At 37.4% G+C, this 16,414-nt stretch overlaps 1 protein-coding gene across 1 annotated transcript in view; it reads right to left on the bottom strand.

Moving 5' to 3' along the window:
• Positions 1-15,529, bottom strand: part of LOC113177471 (WD repeat and FYVE domain-containing protein 3) — a 238,746-nt gene extending 223,217 nt beyond the window's left edge. Inside the window, exon 1 of the mRNA XM_077803562.1 lies at positions 15,475-15,529. The gene's annotated coding sequence lies outside the window, so the exon portion shown is untranslated. The remainder of the gene's footprint in view (positions 1-15,474) is intronic.
• Positions 15,530-16,414: the final 885 nt, after the last annotated feature.

Genomic DNA, 16,414 nt, shown 5'->3' with positions numbered 1-16,414 from the left:
CTGACACTTTTTTGGAGGTCCCTACTCTGGTCCTTGCGCTCTCTCTCTTCTTAGTATTGGGGCACCACTTCCATTTGCCAGTCCCAATTCCTAGCACTGGTAGCAGGCTATTATGTAGAGTCCCATACCCACAAGGAGAATTCTCTGGTGGCCAGTCATATAAAATATGTGCACAGGTGTGTTCCTGTTCATTTAGTTATTCACACATACACACCCTCCTATTCCAGATTCCATTGCTTCTTCACCTTGAATTCCCATGAACAACAGATTGAATGGATTATTCTTGGGCTGCTCTTCCCCTAGCAGGGCCTACTAAAGAGGACTTTTTCTCCACACCTCCAGGCTAAATTGGCTCCAACATACAGTACTATTCCCAAAAGTGGACTCATCCTAATTTGTGCATTTAAAATAATCACTACCCTAACTCTAAAACTCGGCAATGCTTCTCACATCACAAATACAACAAAACTCCATCAAATCTGGAGATAGGGCAAAAGTAAGTAAACTTACAGAATTTAGAAGTACAACAAATAAAATAATAAATTTACTTTCTAAATGGTATGAGCTAAACTTTGTCATCAGTACTACTTTAAAACAATAACATAATACATGAAGAGATTCTGGACAACTACATGCCAGATTTTATTTTTCAATCACCAGACTATAACTTTCAAAAAAATAGAGAAAATTACTACATTCTACTTTGTAAATACATTCTATTATAGCATGTTGAAGTAGCCATCTGATTCCCAAGAGTTTTAGCAGCACTTTCTTGATACAGAACTGATAAAATATAGAAAGCAATTATATTTAGGCATATAAATCAGTGCCTCTTTCAATGATGAATTCTTCTTTGTGAAACTTGAATTCAACTTCTAATTCCATTTAGTGCCCCAAAATGTGATTCCTACCACTTTCTTGAACATCTAGTTTTGTTACTGATATTATTTCCTCATTAAAGCTGTTCCATGCTTTCTTTACAATCTTGAATAATCCTGTCTAAAGAACAAGCCACTAATGGGATGATCTTCAGTATAAAGAAAAAAAAAAAAGGTGACCCAAATTTCAAGAAAAAAAGAATGTGTATTTACTTCAGGTAAATGCCAAGAGAGCTTCAGGAAGAAGTGCAACAGATAATAAGGAACTCCAAATACTTGTTGGGGGAAGTCAATGAAACCACAAAACAGATGTTGGTACTACAGTATTTAATAATCACCTATTCATAACTAGTACTTGTACAAGCTCTTTGTGTAAAAGAATAACATTTTACCATCTTAATATTTTCAGCACACAAAGTAGACCCTTGTAAACTTGTTGAATGAAAAAACCAAATCAAGAATTCAAATGGCGAGTAAAAGAATGTCAAAAGTACTCCACCTATCCTATGATACAACACAGTGCAATGTCAGTCTTTTTGTGTGTGTTTGTGTGTGTGTGTGTGTGTGTGTGTATTGGGGATTGAACCCAGGGACACTTAATGACCAAGCCACATCTCCAGCTCTTTTTTATATTTTAGAGACAGGGACTCACTGAGTTGGTTAGGGCCCTGCTAAATTGCTGAGGCTGGCCTTTGATCCTCCTGCCTCAGCCTCCCAGGCTGCTGGGATTATAGGTGTGCACCCCGTTCTTGGCTTACAGGGTCAATCTTTCATCAAATCACCCAATGCAAAACACATCTCACACTATGGACTAATTTAATTTACTCTCCTTTTCATCAAGCAATTTTTTTTCTATTTTAATTTTATATTCCTATAACTTTTCCTCAACCTATTGCTATATTTAATATTTACCTTTCAAAAGCTTATTTCACCCCTGTTTATTTGGTAGGACTTCTTTATATTTCAGGCATCTGGCAGTAAGTTACTGGGCAATGTATATGCCTTGTAAATTCCTGTCCACAGATGTTTCTCTTCTTTGCAACTAAAATTAGTGTGAGTTGAATGAATTCTTATGAGGAAAACAGATTTAACTGATGGTGAAATATTAATTTAGTTTTAACTACAATTTCAATAAGCCAAGACATTATTTACCAAGGTAGTTCCTTCACCATCTTGAAAAATTTTTTTAATAAAAACAGGACTTTTTATAGATCCCTTAATAGCAGTTGATGGAATGTAAAAGCATAACTGAAGCCTATGCACGGAACTTATGCCTGTCACTTAAGAAGGGTAAGACACCCACAAATATATGACTGTCAACAGACCCTACCTGCTATTTAAGAGCTTTTCTAAATTTTAACAAAACTTAAGAAGGTACACACAGGTAAGATTAATAACTATAAGCCATGTAAGTAATAACTCCACCCCAAAGTACCAGATAGTGGAATGCAACCAATTTCCTGTCACAGGGCTTGTTAAACAGGCTTTTCACTGGACTGGAATGATTCTTTGTCAGGTAACATCAGTATATGCAAAGCAGAGATTAAACTCTTCCCCAAAGTGGATGTCAGCAAGCAGGGTAGGAAGAAGAAAGGCTAGAATACAAGGCTCCCTTAAAAGATCTTTCAGTATTGGCAAGCAGTGATCAAAAAGTAGATGATTATTAATGAAAGAATTAGTCATAGGGCTGAGATATGTTCAGTGGCAGAATGCTTGCCTAGACTGAGTGAGACCCTGGGTTTGTTCCCTAGCATCAAAGAAAAAAAAAAATTAGTCAAGCTGAGAAAATTCACAGTACATGAAAATCTATAGAGAAAAAAACTTTCTATGAATTTTTCTATGAAAATGTTTTCTATGAAAAATGCAATGCTCTTCTCCACGCTATGAACAGAGAGCACTAGTATTACCACCTTAGAAAGTTAGTGTGGTAATGTTCCCCCATCCGGCCACAACCACACAGGTACATGTTGGTGACAATAGTAGCCTTGATATGTTTTCAGCAGCTGCCATGCCTTGAAGGGTTCCTCGCAATTGCTCCTGAAAGTACAGACACCAATGCCAACCCATGTGTGGTTATGCAACTGAGACAACCTGGGAATCACTTAACATATTTACTCTGATGACGCAGATGTAAATCTCAGTCTCCGTGGAAAAGAAGGTGGAGAAAACCAATTTTATGGTGCCATTTTTCATTAAAATTTATTGTATAACTACTAACTCAAAAGATTTTCTGCTCTTTATAGGTTTGACAAACTACATTTCAACAATGTTGCAGGCCTGAACACTGATATGGCTTCAATAATCTGAATGACCTACGGAAGAACTCTTCTTTTCTCTCCCCTTTTCCCCTTTTCCCTCTCATGTTGTCATTCCTCCACATCTTCCATTCCTTTCTTTCCCCAGACTATTCTTCAGGCCTGCACCAACAGCTCCCTCTCAACAATGCCAAACTCCATAATCACAACATTTTTTAATGTTATTTTGCTCAAAAGTAATAGAAATAATTTAAACATTAAAACTTCAAAATTAATAAAGCAGCAATGTCAATTTTCATCTTGAGCAAAGGAGATAACTCATTTAATTATTTTTGCATTTAACAAATTAAATGAAATATATAAAGTATATCTTGCTCATTAAATTAGCTTTAAAAAATACATTGAGCCATTCATATCTGCAGGTTATACATCTGTGGTTTCTACAAATCTTGGACTGAAAATTTACTTAAAAAAAATGTCTCTCTGTACTGAATATGCACAGACTGCTTTTTCTTGTCATTATTCCCTAAACAACACAGCGTAACAAGTATTTACATAGCATTAGAATGGTGTTAAGTATTATAAGTAGTCTATATATGTGTATAGGTTTCTTGCAAATACTATGCCATTTTAGAAAGGGATTGGAGCATTCTTAGATTTTGATATCCTCAGGAGTACTAGAACTAATATTTAATGGGTACCCAGGGACTACATGGTAGTTGGGTCAGTCATTATGGAAAACAGTATGGATGTTACTTAAGGAAATAAAAATAGAATTACCATATGACCAAGCAATTCTTCTGGGAATATACCTAAAGGAAATGAAACCATCTCATAAAGATATCTGCACTCCTAATAATGTTCATCGCAACATTATTTGCAAATATGGATACAACCTAGGTGTCTACTGACTCATGAATGGATAAATTGTGATATATGTATGTATATACACACAAATTATATAATATACCTTATAATATACCTATATAAATTAGCCTTAGAAACATATATCTTGCCATCTCTCACAACATGAATGGACCTGGAAGATATCTGCGAAGTGTAACAAGACAGACATAGAAAAAAAAAATACTGCAGGATCTCACTTCTATGTAGAATCTTTAAAAAAGGAAAAGAAAAAGGTCAAATATACAAACACAGAAAATAATAGCTACTACCATGGTCCACCTGCAGGGTGGAAATGGGGAGATGTAATTCATAGGCTACAAAGTAACAGATTTGTACAATGAATAAATCTAGAGTTCTAATGTACAACCTAAAGATTATAGGTAAAATCACTGTATTTGTGATCCCTGTTAAATGAGCATATTTTAACTGCTCTTTTACACTCACAAAACAAGAACAAAGTGGGTAACTATGCGAGATAATAGTTATGTTAACTCATGTAGCAACCATTTTACTATATATACATATCTCATAACATCCTGTGTAGCATTTTTATGTTAAAAGTATGTTGTTGCTGTTTTTTCCTGAAGTATTTTATTTCTGATACTTTTCTTAATTTTAAATATTAAGTTTAGGCTATTTTTCCCAAAGTTTCTTCTGATTCACTGATAGTGAAGGCAAGTGAAACTACAATTTTCTAAAATATTGATGTAAATAAATTTTATAATTTTCACCATGAAAATTCTACCAACCCTTTGACATTCAGATCAAATATCATCTTATGGTTCTCCTAATCACTTCAACAAAAAGTAATCTTGCTTCCCATTGGGTGTCCACAGAACTACTCACGTCTCAGAGTAATCACATACTGTTCAATAATCCATCTGTCTATCTTATCTCCACTATATTAAAATGTTTTTGAGGGCAGAACTACCCAGTCTTCAACATTAATTTATAGTATAAGTAATCCCCACTACAAAACACAAGACACTTAATATTTACGAAAAAAACTTACAGAATTATTAAAGATCACAGCATCACTCAGGTCAACTATGTTGTATCATTATTTTGGAAAATAAGAACTAGGATCCCAGGCAAAAAGTTTAATCACCTATAGTTGTTCTAATTTAGTTACTACTCTTATACAAATAAATCAAGCTAAATAGAATCATTAGACAATCAATATACAGTTATTCTAAACAATAAGTCATAGTTTATTTTTATTTTACACTTGTTAACTATGACATTTACCACCTAGAAGACCTAACACTGTGTTTTCATGAACAATGTCATGGAGACACAACTTGAAGTTCAAAGTAAAAATGCGGTTTTAGTCCAAGAAATCTGATTGAGTTTACCCAGAGATTTGTAGGGTAAGGGCTGGGGGTGTAACTCAATGGTAAACAACTTACTTTCCTAGTGTGTATGAGGTCCTGGGTTTGATCCCCTATCCAGCGAGAGGAGAGAGAGAGAGAGAGAGAGAGAGAGAGAGAGAGAGAGAGAGAGAGATTTCTAGGGTGAAAAGAAAAAGGAAACACAGTAAAACATGTATTATCATTCTTTCACTCGACAGCAAATAGTCTTAGAATTTCTAAGTGTAACAGTAAACATTTATTTTCTTAAGACTTACATAATTTTCTAACAACATACTTATTACTAGGTACATCTATTCTCAACAACTGTATAATGAAAGCCAATTACATGCCCATGTTATGTATTTAAGGATACAATAAAATCTGCTAAAATACACTATATAATAAGTGGTAATGTTCTATCACTGTTTATTTAGCTACATAATAAACACTCCTTCCTAGTTTTCCAAAATCTTCTCTATATTCAGCATAGTGATACCAGATACTTGTTACATTCCTTGACTAACTGCTGATAGTTCTTCTTTTATATTCAGTTACATATTAAGAATAAAAGTTCCCAGTAAGCAAGTTTAGTTGTGATTAAATAAAGAAGTCTAGCAAAGAGGAATTAGGAAGAATGCCATGTAATTAAAATTTTTACATGACTATGTCCAGGGCTCTGACAGAATTACCCAGTGGGAAAAAAAATGAGCCATTTGCCTAGTTATCTGTCACCCTTTGATACAAAATACAGAGAATAAATGCATCTGTGGTCTGTTGCAGATAAAAATAAGACACAGAATTTTAATTCTGTACACATCAACATCTTTACTCTCTAAGGAAGATAAAAACACCAACATTCTTATGTTTGTCAACACTTTTCAAAAGGAGTAAGATCACTAAGATTTTAGTAATTAAATATAGTTTTCTACTATAATTAAACAGGATGTTACTATGGAGAAAAGACAGGTGAAGGGTACATGGACTCTGCACCTTTTTTGCAGCTTCTTGGGAGTTTATAATTACTTCAAAACTTAAAATTTAAAAAAAAATCTGAAAAGTATTACAGTTTAGTAAGTATTAAGAGAAATTAAAGCAGGTAAATTAATTCTTTTTCTAAACTCAAATGCTTAAAATATACTAAATAATTTGAATATTTTGAGAAAATACTTGTAGGAATTCTTTTTAAAGTGTTCAGTCCTACAGAAAATAATTAACCACCTCCTAAATCATACAATTTTTAAAGTGAAATTTACATCTAGGGTAATTAAGTTAGAGCAATGCAATAAATGTATAAGTTAAACAAATGAGCTGTCCCCCCTGGAGAAAAGGGCAGATAAAACAATTTTGGCTTAACTTTTTAATGGACTAAATAACAGCCCTGTATCAGACTCCTGTTTTTCTTAGGCTACTATTAAATTAAGTTGGCTTCCTTTGAGTCCGTACTGGCTGATGAACAGAGGGTAACGAGGAGTAAAGATTATACAGGAAGAAGAAGCTGAGACTGGTACTAAAAATGTAGCCGATTCATCAAGTGTTGACCACATACCAATTACGACATGTCAAAAAGCACCCTGTCCCATGATCTTCACTTACAACCTAGATACCAAGGGCTTAAGAAACTGAGGAAAACTAAGAGTTTGTTAGAACCCAATTATCACTATTTTCTCCAGGACTTAGAATGGAAACGGCTGCCAAGAGACGAACCAGAAGCCAGACAGACTGCTGACCTGCCCAAAGCAATACAGCTCTCCAGCAGAGGCAGAATAAGAATCTTAAATTTCTGGGCCTTTGAAGTGCCATTACAAACAGGCACTAATCTTTAATTGGTAATAATAATTAGTACTTTAAAGGGATTAGGACCTATATAAAAGAAACAACTGTATTGTTAAAATTCCTCTCTCATTGAGTAGTTCTTTAAACTACAAAACAAAAGAATACTTTAAATCCACCATGACTTCACAGGTATCTAGTTGACTTAAACATTCAAATCTAAGCCTGTAATCTCACCAAAATGTGTAAATGGCATACCACCCATGTCAATTCTCTTTTATTAAACAGGAACTCAGTTTAAGTCTTGAGCTTGCTCAAGTACAGCAGCACCTGATCAACATACTGCTCTTTTGGGGGAATATTGCAAAACAATGATGTATTGTTAAGTAAGAATTGAAGGGGGCAAGGGCTGAAGCTTAGAGGCAGAGCACTTGCCTACCATGCGTGAAGCACTGGGTTTGATCCTCAGCAACAACATAAAAATAAACAAATAAAATAAAGGCATTCTGTCCATCTACAACTACAAATTTTTTTTAATTAAAGGTATTATTAACATTGTGTTCCATAATAAACCATACCCAAAAAATACAAAAATAGAAGTGGATGACAAAAGTGTAAAAAAGAAACTATAATAAGAAAACCTAAAAAAAAAAATAATTTTCTTGACTGAGAAAACCAATGTGTCATTTAACAGAAATAGAGAAATAAAAAGAAGACTTAACATACATTAAAATTAAGATAATAATAAAACAGAATCTCAAACTCAAAACAAAACCTCAGCACTTTAGTAAAATTACAGTTTAGATGGACAAAATTGAATATAGTACTACAGTATGAAAGATCAGTAATCCAACACTTATTGTTGTTTGTATTCATAAAGCTGCCATTCTGACTGGAGTGAGATGAAATCTTAGTTTTGATTTTCACTGGCGAGGATGTGTGGGAAAAGGTACACTCATACACTGCTGGTGGGACTGCAAATTGGTGCAGGCAATATGGAAAGCAGTATGGAGATTTCTTGGAAAATTGGGAATGGAACCACTATTTGACCTAGCTATCCCTTTCCTCGGTCTATACCCAAAAGACTTAAAAACAGCATACTACAGGGGCACAGCCACATCAATGTTTACAGCAGCACAATTCACAATAGTTAAACTGTGGAACCAACCTAGATGCCCTTCAATAAATGAATGGATAAAAAAAAATGTGGCATATATACACAATGGACTATTACTCAGCATTAAAAGAGAATAAAATCATGGCATTTGTAGGTAAATGGATGGAGTTAGAGAAGATAATGCTAAGTGAAGTTAGCCAATCCCCAAAAAAACAAATGCTGAATGATTTCTCTGATATAAGGAGGCTGATTCATAGTGGGGGAGGGAGGGGGAACATGGGAGGAAGAGACAAACTCTACATAGGGCAGAGAGGTGGAAGGAAAAGGAAGGGGGCATGGGGTTAGAAATGATGGTGGAATATGTTGGACATTATTATCCAAAGTATATGTATGAAGACATGAACTGGTATGAATATACTTTGTATATAACCAGAGATGTGAAAAATTGTGTTCTATATGTATAATAAGAATTGTAATGCATTCTGCTGTCATATATAAATTTAAGAAATTAATTTTAAAAAAGAAAGATCAGTAGTCCAATGTTTATGACCCATTATATACAATCTACTGGACAAAATGATTTTTGGTTAAACAAAAATGGTGGGGAGGTGATGACTCTTACCACTAACATCAAAGATTTTGCCTTAAGCCTTATAGCTTCTGCAATTACACTATTTGGAATCTGCTGGTTTCCTTCCCAGGCAGTTTCCAGGTACTTTGGATCAAACAAGATATGGAACCATATCCTGGGGGAAGCATACACTGGGGGACATGGAATTATTGGTAACAGTTCCATGCCCATGATGATAACTAGATGTGCCGGGGCTGAAATATACATGCTTGAGCCTTCTTAGAGACGTCTAGGCTCTAAAACACGTCAGACCTGAACCAGTGGAGTCAGACAAATAAATCAAGGAACAAATTCTTGTATAGCCATATGAACCCCTAAGAAATTCACTGACTTAATGATTTTTCACACTCTACAGGACCAGAATTTCAGTTGTTTATAAACTTCTATTCTAAACCTATTAGTGTTTTTTAATTAAAGATTTAGAGGCCCAATAATAAATTAACCTCAAAAAATTCCCACCAAAGAAAGCGAAACATTAAGTGTGAATAAGCCAGAACATTCTGCAATGAACTTTATCAATTTGGCCTGGATATAAATTATTTCTAATTTATTTGCTACTGTATTTCTTTACTATTGTATTTGTTTATGATGAATGAATGCATAAATTTCCCACATATTTAGCATTTCTTGAGCTTGACATTAGTGAAAACATAAGGCTGTCATAAAATACATTAACAGATCTTGGGGAAACTAATCCATGGGTTTTAAGGAAGCAGAGTAGAGACAGCAGAGAGTGGCACAAGGACATGCACCCAATCATTCACCAAGTATTCACCAACTATTCCACACAACTCATTGCCTAGGGTACTGAAGACACAGTGTTCAGCAAAACAAGAATCCATGTCCACGTGAGCTAGCAGTCACTATATAATGTTGTTAGTATCTTCTACCCAGTTTTCAATGATTAATTCCATATTTAGCAATTCCATAACTCAATGAGTAGGAATTTGGAAACTATAGAGAAATCTAGGTCTTCCCCCAAGAACCATGACCTAGGAAAAAAAGACAAGCAAGTTGAGTTACAACAAAGGGTGCCAAGGAGGGGTGACCAAGCACTATTCTAGGCAGAAGGAAAAGTGTGGGGCAAGAGAGGATGGCAATTAAGAAACATCAAAGTGAACACAGGATGCATCTCTGTCCATGCAGAGAATGCAATGCAGCCTCAAACTCACTGAGCTCAGAAGCCACAGTCCTCATATTAGCAGTATACAGATGGCTGGTGCCTCCACCATCCTGACCTTATCTTTCACCTCTGCAGCCAACCCATTAAAGTTCTCTGAACATGTCAAGCATCCTCCTGCTTCTGGGCCTCAGTACCTACTCTCCTGTCAGATCTACAACTACCATCTGCTTCAAATCTCTTCTCAAATGTCACCTTAACAGAGAGACCATCTCACATGGTCCTTGTTAAATGGTAATCCCACCCACATTTTTACACCTTGGGGCTCTCTTTCCCCCTTAGCCCAGCCTTAAGCTTCTCTATGGCACTTACAACACTCTGATGATGTGGTATAACTGACAGTTATACTATAATACAGTATATATTATATACTATAATAACTAGCAATAATTGTCCATGGAACTGACAACAGTGTGTGTGTGTGTGTGTGTGTGTGTGTATATATATATATAAACGTGTGTGTGTGTGTGTGTATGTATGTATATATATATATATATATATATATATATATATATATATATATATAAACACGTGTGTGTGTATGTATGTTATCCATACCCCTCAAGCTAGAATTTAAGCTGCTTTATAGTAATATAGAGCTCTATTACTTAACACTATGCAAGGCAGACAGAAGACACTCAAGCCCTTTTGTTAATGAACAAAATGAATGGCTATCAGATGATACTGGAAAAACTGAGGCCAGGTCACATGAAGCTTTGTATAGACTGGGACCTTGCTTTTAGCATCTATCTGATAATGACTTAGGAACTATTCAACCATTTGAAGAAGCAAAAACAAAAGCATACTGGAAAGACCATCATTTCATATTTTTCAAAATTAAAAAAGGGAGAATTCATTATGGAAAAGGTGTGAGGGGATTCTATGAGAAGGGGTGAGGCTGGAGATAAAAGCATTTAAAGACCACTATAACATTTCTGCAAAGAAATACAGACCTGAAAATAGGCCTGTTTTTCAAGCAGAGAAGGGGGCTGATTAGGAGAAATGTTTAAAAGATAAAAGCAGTCAGACCCAATGTTTACCTAGACATAAAACCTGAGGAAGACTGGAATGTATGTATGAATCAATGACTGAATAAATTATTCATTTTCTATGAGAATTGTTCGGAGAGGTTTATACAAATATCTTTTATTATTGCAGGACATTCGAATTAGGAATATGGCTATTCCAATTTATAATCTAACATGATTACTTAATTATAAGGTTATTCTTCTAAATGTTATATTTTGTATCCCCTTTCTAATCAATGATACATATTCCAATAAAGCAACACAGTAATTTACATTAAAAATTAAAATTTCACATGGGTATATGTAATTAAACCCCTTGCCCACATTAGAACTACCCAAAATTTCAATATTAAGATTTCAATATTTCAGAAAGTAGTTTCAGAAAAAGTGGTTTAACTGTTTAACTGTTCTTGAGATTTAAAATAAGATATAAATTTTATGAGTTTATAAAACCTTGATGGGAAATTCCTTCAATGTAAAGTACTGGCATGTATGTAGTAACATAATCTTTTTTTTTTCTATAAGTTCAAGTAAAAACTAGAAAAAATATTTTATGATAATTTTTGACAACCATTTTATTCTGAATTTTTCCTAAAACTATCTACCTTTTTAAAAAGACACATCTAAAAATTTTTAACAGCTAAGTATTAGAATTACCTAATGATCCTTTACTAAAAGTAAATATAACAACATGAAAGGCAAGTATACAGTAAGAAATTCAAGAAACATCATTTAAGATCTCACTATCACTCACAGTGAGATCTTGAGTGACAAGACAAAAAAATTTGTTTTTAGAAATGTCTATCCTAAACTTCCTATGTTAGTCCAAATACTACTGAAAATAAGAAATAACAAATCTAAAATGTTACAGTCACATATAATAAAGATATAAAAAATGGCTAAGATTTTATTAACTGACAATTCCAAGTGCTATCAAGGATTCGGGGCCACTAAACTCTTATATAATACTAATAGGTATGCAAAATGGTATAGTCATTTTGGAAAACAGTTTGAGAACTCAACAAAAGACTATAGATACTGATAAATAGATCATTAAAAGACTACAGATATTGAAAAATATATTATTACAAGATGCAAGAATCCCACTACTAGGTATTAACTCAAGAAAACTGAGAACTTCTGTTCCTCACAAATCTGTACGCAAAAGTTCAAAGTATTTTCATTCATGCTGACTAAAACTAAGAAACACTCAGAAGTCCATCAATTCATGAACAGACGAACAAGCTATTGATACCCTGATAGGAAAGTAGGCTACTCAACAAAAGAAAAAAAAAAAAACAAATTCAGTGGTATGCTCAAGCTGGTTGGTACAGCTCATGAGAACCCACTGTTAAGTTTTCAGAATTTTTGCAAACTGTTTTAGGAAGTTTAAAATAGGCCAAGGTGACAAAGTTTACACTACAATAATTAGCAAATGTAATAAATTAGAGATTGGGTGGAAGGGGTAGGTTCAGATTGTTAAAACACCAGCCCATTACTGAAAAACCTATCACATGCAACAATGAAATGAATACCAAAACATTATGCTGAGTGAAAGATGACACAAAAGGCAACATTCTGTATGATTTCAAGTATATGATATTCTAGAAAAAACAAAGCAGACATCAATACAGACAATAGCTAGATTAAAGGTTGTCAGGGGTTAATGCTAATATAGGAAGAGAACTGACAAAAAAGAGGCATGAGGGAACTTTTTGGAGTGACAGAGTGATGGAAATATTGTCTTGATTGTGGTGGACATTACCCAATTGTACTCACTTGCAAAATTTTTACTGCATGTAAACTATACCTTAATAAACTCAACTCAAAACAAAAAATCAAAGGAGGAGTCACTTATTTCTTCATAATTTTATGGAAGATAAATAAATGTATCGTATATACAAAGAGGAAAACTGGAACTTAGTGAAAAGCAGGAATTATAGTCTTTGATATGACATAAATAAAGATTAAAAATGTCAAAAAAGAAATGAATTTGTAATCATAGGTAACAGTACAATCAGAGGGTGAATGATCCTGCCAAGGATGCTGTAGAAATGGTCCTACTTTGGGTGTGATTTCAGAATAATACCATGAACTGGGAGTCTATGACTCTAAAATCCCAAGATATGGTTAGTGTATTATTATAATCTCCAACACATTTTTCATTGCTAACTAAAATCAATTATTCATTTTAACATCAATCGAATGCTATTACTGATTTGAAGTCCAGCATAGCCTGGTTATTAAAAATACTGACTCTGAATTTAGACAATCTGAGATTGGCTCAAACGTTGGCCTGTCAACATCTATGTGACTTTGAAATAAGCCTCTCTAAATATTTAGTTCCCCACCTCAGGGAATTAACATTTTCCTGAGATCTGAATGAAAATATATCAAAAGCTAATCTTGTGTGCTAAATTCTCAATTACAGACATAATTAATTCTTAATTACAGACATAATTAGAAGCATATGAATTATTTAATATAATCATAAGAATTTTAACTTTCCAAATATAGAAAATGTATTTAGTTATTTGTTTATCTTTAAGATGAGGTCTCACTATGCTGCCAGGGTTGGTCCTGAACTCCTGGACTCAAGCCATTCTCCAGCCTCAGCCTATCAAATGCTGCCACCACAGGCAAGGGCCACAATGCTGGGCTAGGAAATTTATTCTTTAACTGAATGGCCAGTGGTTCATAATCTTTGGTGGAGTCGTATCCTTTTGACGTCATGGACTCTTTATTTGGAAAAAATCCAGATCTATGCTACATTATGAATATAATTTCTGGAAATTCAAGGCCGCTAGGAAGCTCATGCATGAAATGAAGAATGCCTGATGTAAACTCTTAACAACAGTAGTTGAATTTCAAAATCTTCAAAGAATTCCACTGATACTGAAATAGTACACTACCATTTATTTTTTTTTTCAGATTTTTGCAAGTAGGACCAGAAAATGTTTTCTAATTCATATCTTATTTTTGTAGAAATTTTAAGTTAGAAGCACATTTTTACATGAATCAATTTCAACTCAGGAAAAGGACCTTGTGAAAAACTGAATTTCCAAAAGCCTGAGAATGGTCCAAAGCATAACATACACTAACAATGCTCAAATATCACAGGCAGAATTCTCAAGAATAATTCAATGTATATTTTGAAATATAAACATCCCAAGATAATCCCTAGACTTAGAGTTCCACAAAAGTTTTTTTTAAATCTGTTTAAAGTGGGATTTATTTTTACTAGACCTATGTACTAATACCACATAAATCAGCACATCCTTGGGTTCTATTCTGTTAAGTTTTGTTATATGGCCGGTGGAAATTAATTCTTCAAAAGCTGCTACCAAATACTAACCTGAAAATATGCTATCTTAGTGCAAAAGGTTTTGTTTTTCTTTTTTTAATATGTTTTCAGACTACAAAATAATCAGTTGGCACTAATCAATTCATTCCCGTTACAGAACCAAAATAGTTTTTTCCTATGCATAAGCACCATCTTCCTACGGAAAAACAACCATTTTTAAGGAACTGCAAGTCCATGAAAGAGTTTACATATTACAACAAACAACCCTTCTATGGGTCTTATATTATTTCTGTGAAGAAAGACCCAATATTTTATATCTCTGAATTAAATGGTCCAAATCAACGAAACGCACCACCTCAGGCTCAAACACTGGCCAGATGGCTTTGATTGGAAAGGTCACTGGTGCTTTTTAAACCCCGCTGTAACCGTGAATGTTTGCAATGCCACCACATCCCCTGTACAGGAGAATAGAAGCATCTCAGGCTGCAGAGAAGGGTTTCCAGCGCAGGGCATAGGGGGATGAGCTAGGAGGCCCGCAGCCCTGGAGACTGCGCCCAAGGGACAGAGGCCTCGCTCTGCTGCGCCCGGGAGCTGGGGGCTCTGGGGCGCAGACCCCGCGAGTCCACCAATAGGGCCGGCCCGACCCCTCTCCTTGGGCGCCCAGGACCTCCAGGTTACGCCCCCGCTGCTGATTACTACAAGCTACATGCAGCCCTCTCCTCCCCCATCCCCCCAAATACCCCATCTCCGCTCCCCTCTGCCTGCCACCGTGACCCCGACCCCGACCCCACCGCGACGGCGCCCTCTCCAGGCCGCAGCGGAGGGCACGGGCCAGGCCGCCAGCCCTGCTGGCAGCGGCAGCTCGCGGGCAGCGCAGCCCCCAGGGAGGACAGCAGCTGGGCCCAGCGCGGCCTGTCCCCAGGGGCAGCGGGCTCAGGGCCGTGAGTGGGCAGCGCCTCAGCCCAGGAGCGAACAAAGCGGCCCCGGCGCGCCGGGCTGGCAGCACCGCCTCTCCGGGCGCGGGGGGCGGGGAGGCTGGCGGGGGGCACTCACCGGAGGGTCGGCGGGAGGGCGCGGGCGGGAGGGCCTGGCCCCGGAGCAGGACCGCGACGGGCGCCTGCGGCGCGCGGGCGACGGGGAGGGGGCGGCGGGCGCGGCGTCCGCTGCGGGGCCGGGGAGCCCCGCTGCGGGGAACTCGGCCACGGGCCGGCTCGATTCTGGGGCCGCGAGGTGCGGGTAGGGTCCGCCGGGGCGGGCAGCGGCGCTAGGCAGCCAGGGCAGCGACGCTGCCGCCTTTCCCTTCTCCTGCCTTGGTCCTTGCTCCTTCGCGTCTTCCTTCTCGCAGGGTCCCCGCCGCCGCCGCCTCAGCCTCGGCGCTCCTCGGGCCTCTCTTCTCCATTAAGGCCTTGCCAACCCGCAGGGACCATCCCGGAAAGTGAGGGGTTGTTGCCGTTTCCCGCAGCTGTTGGTGGCCATCTTTAATCCTCCTCCTCCTCCTCCCGCTTTCCCCACCTCCCGCTGGCAGGCTGACTGACTGACTCTGGATCCTCCTCTTTCCCCTCCTGCTCCTCCTACTGAGCCGGCGGCTGAAATTGCAGCCACTCGGCCTCTTCCCCCTCCTGCCTTTCCTTCCTCTTTCCTTACTTCCTTCCCTTCCCTCAGCTTCCCGCCTGCCTGCCCAGCACTTAGGCGATGCTTCGCCCCCTTTTGCAGGCGGCGGGCGCTGGAGTTTAGCCCCGGTTCTTCCCCGTCCCTCTCCCCTCCGCCTGCCTGACGCAAACAGCCCGTCACTCCCTTTCTCCCCGCACTGAGCTCCCCTCTCCCACCCCACCTCCCCTCTCCCTTGGTTCTCATCCCCCTGGGTTCCAGTTTCTCCGAAGACTGAGCTGAAAAAGGACAACTGCGTTCTCCCCGCTGCACCATACACCCATTTGCTGGATGCTTTCACACAGCAATGGAAAAACGCAAAACTGCGTTAATTTTACTCCAGCTA

The sequence above is a fragment of the Urocitellus parryii genome, chromosome 10 (genome assembly GCF_045843805.1).
Source record: "Urocitellus parryii isolate mUroPar1 chromosome 10, mUroPar1.hap1, whole genome shotgun sequence".
Taxonomy (NCBI): domain Eukaryota; kingdom Metazoa; phylum Chordata; class Mammalia; order Rodentia; family Sciuridae; genus Urocitellus; species Urocitellus parryii.
This window is presented reverse-complemented; position numbering and strand designations above follow the sequence as displayed.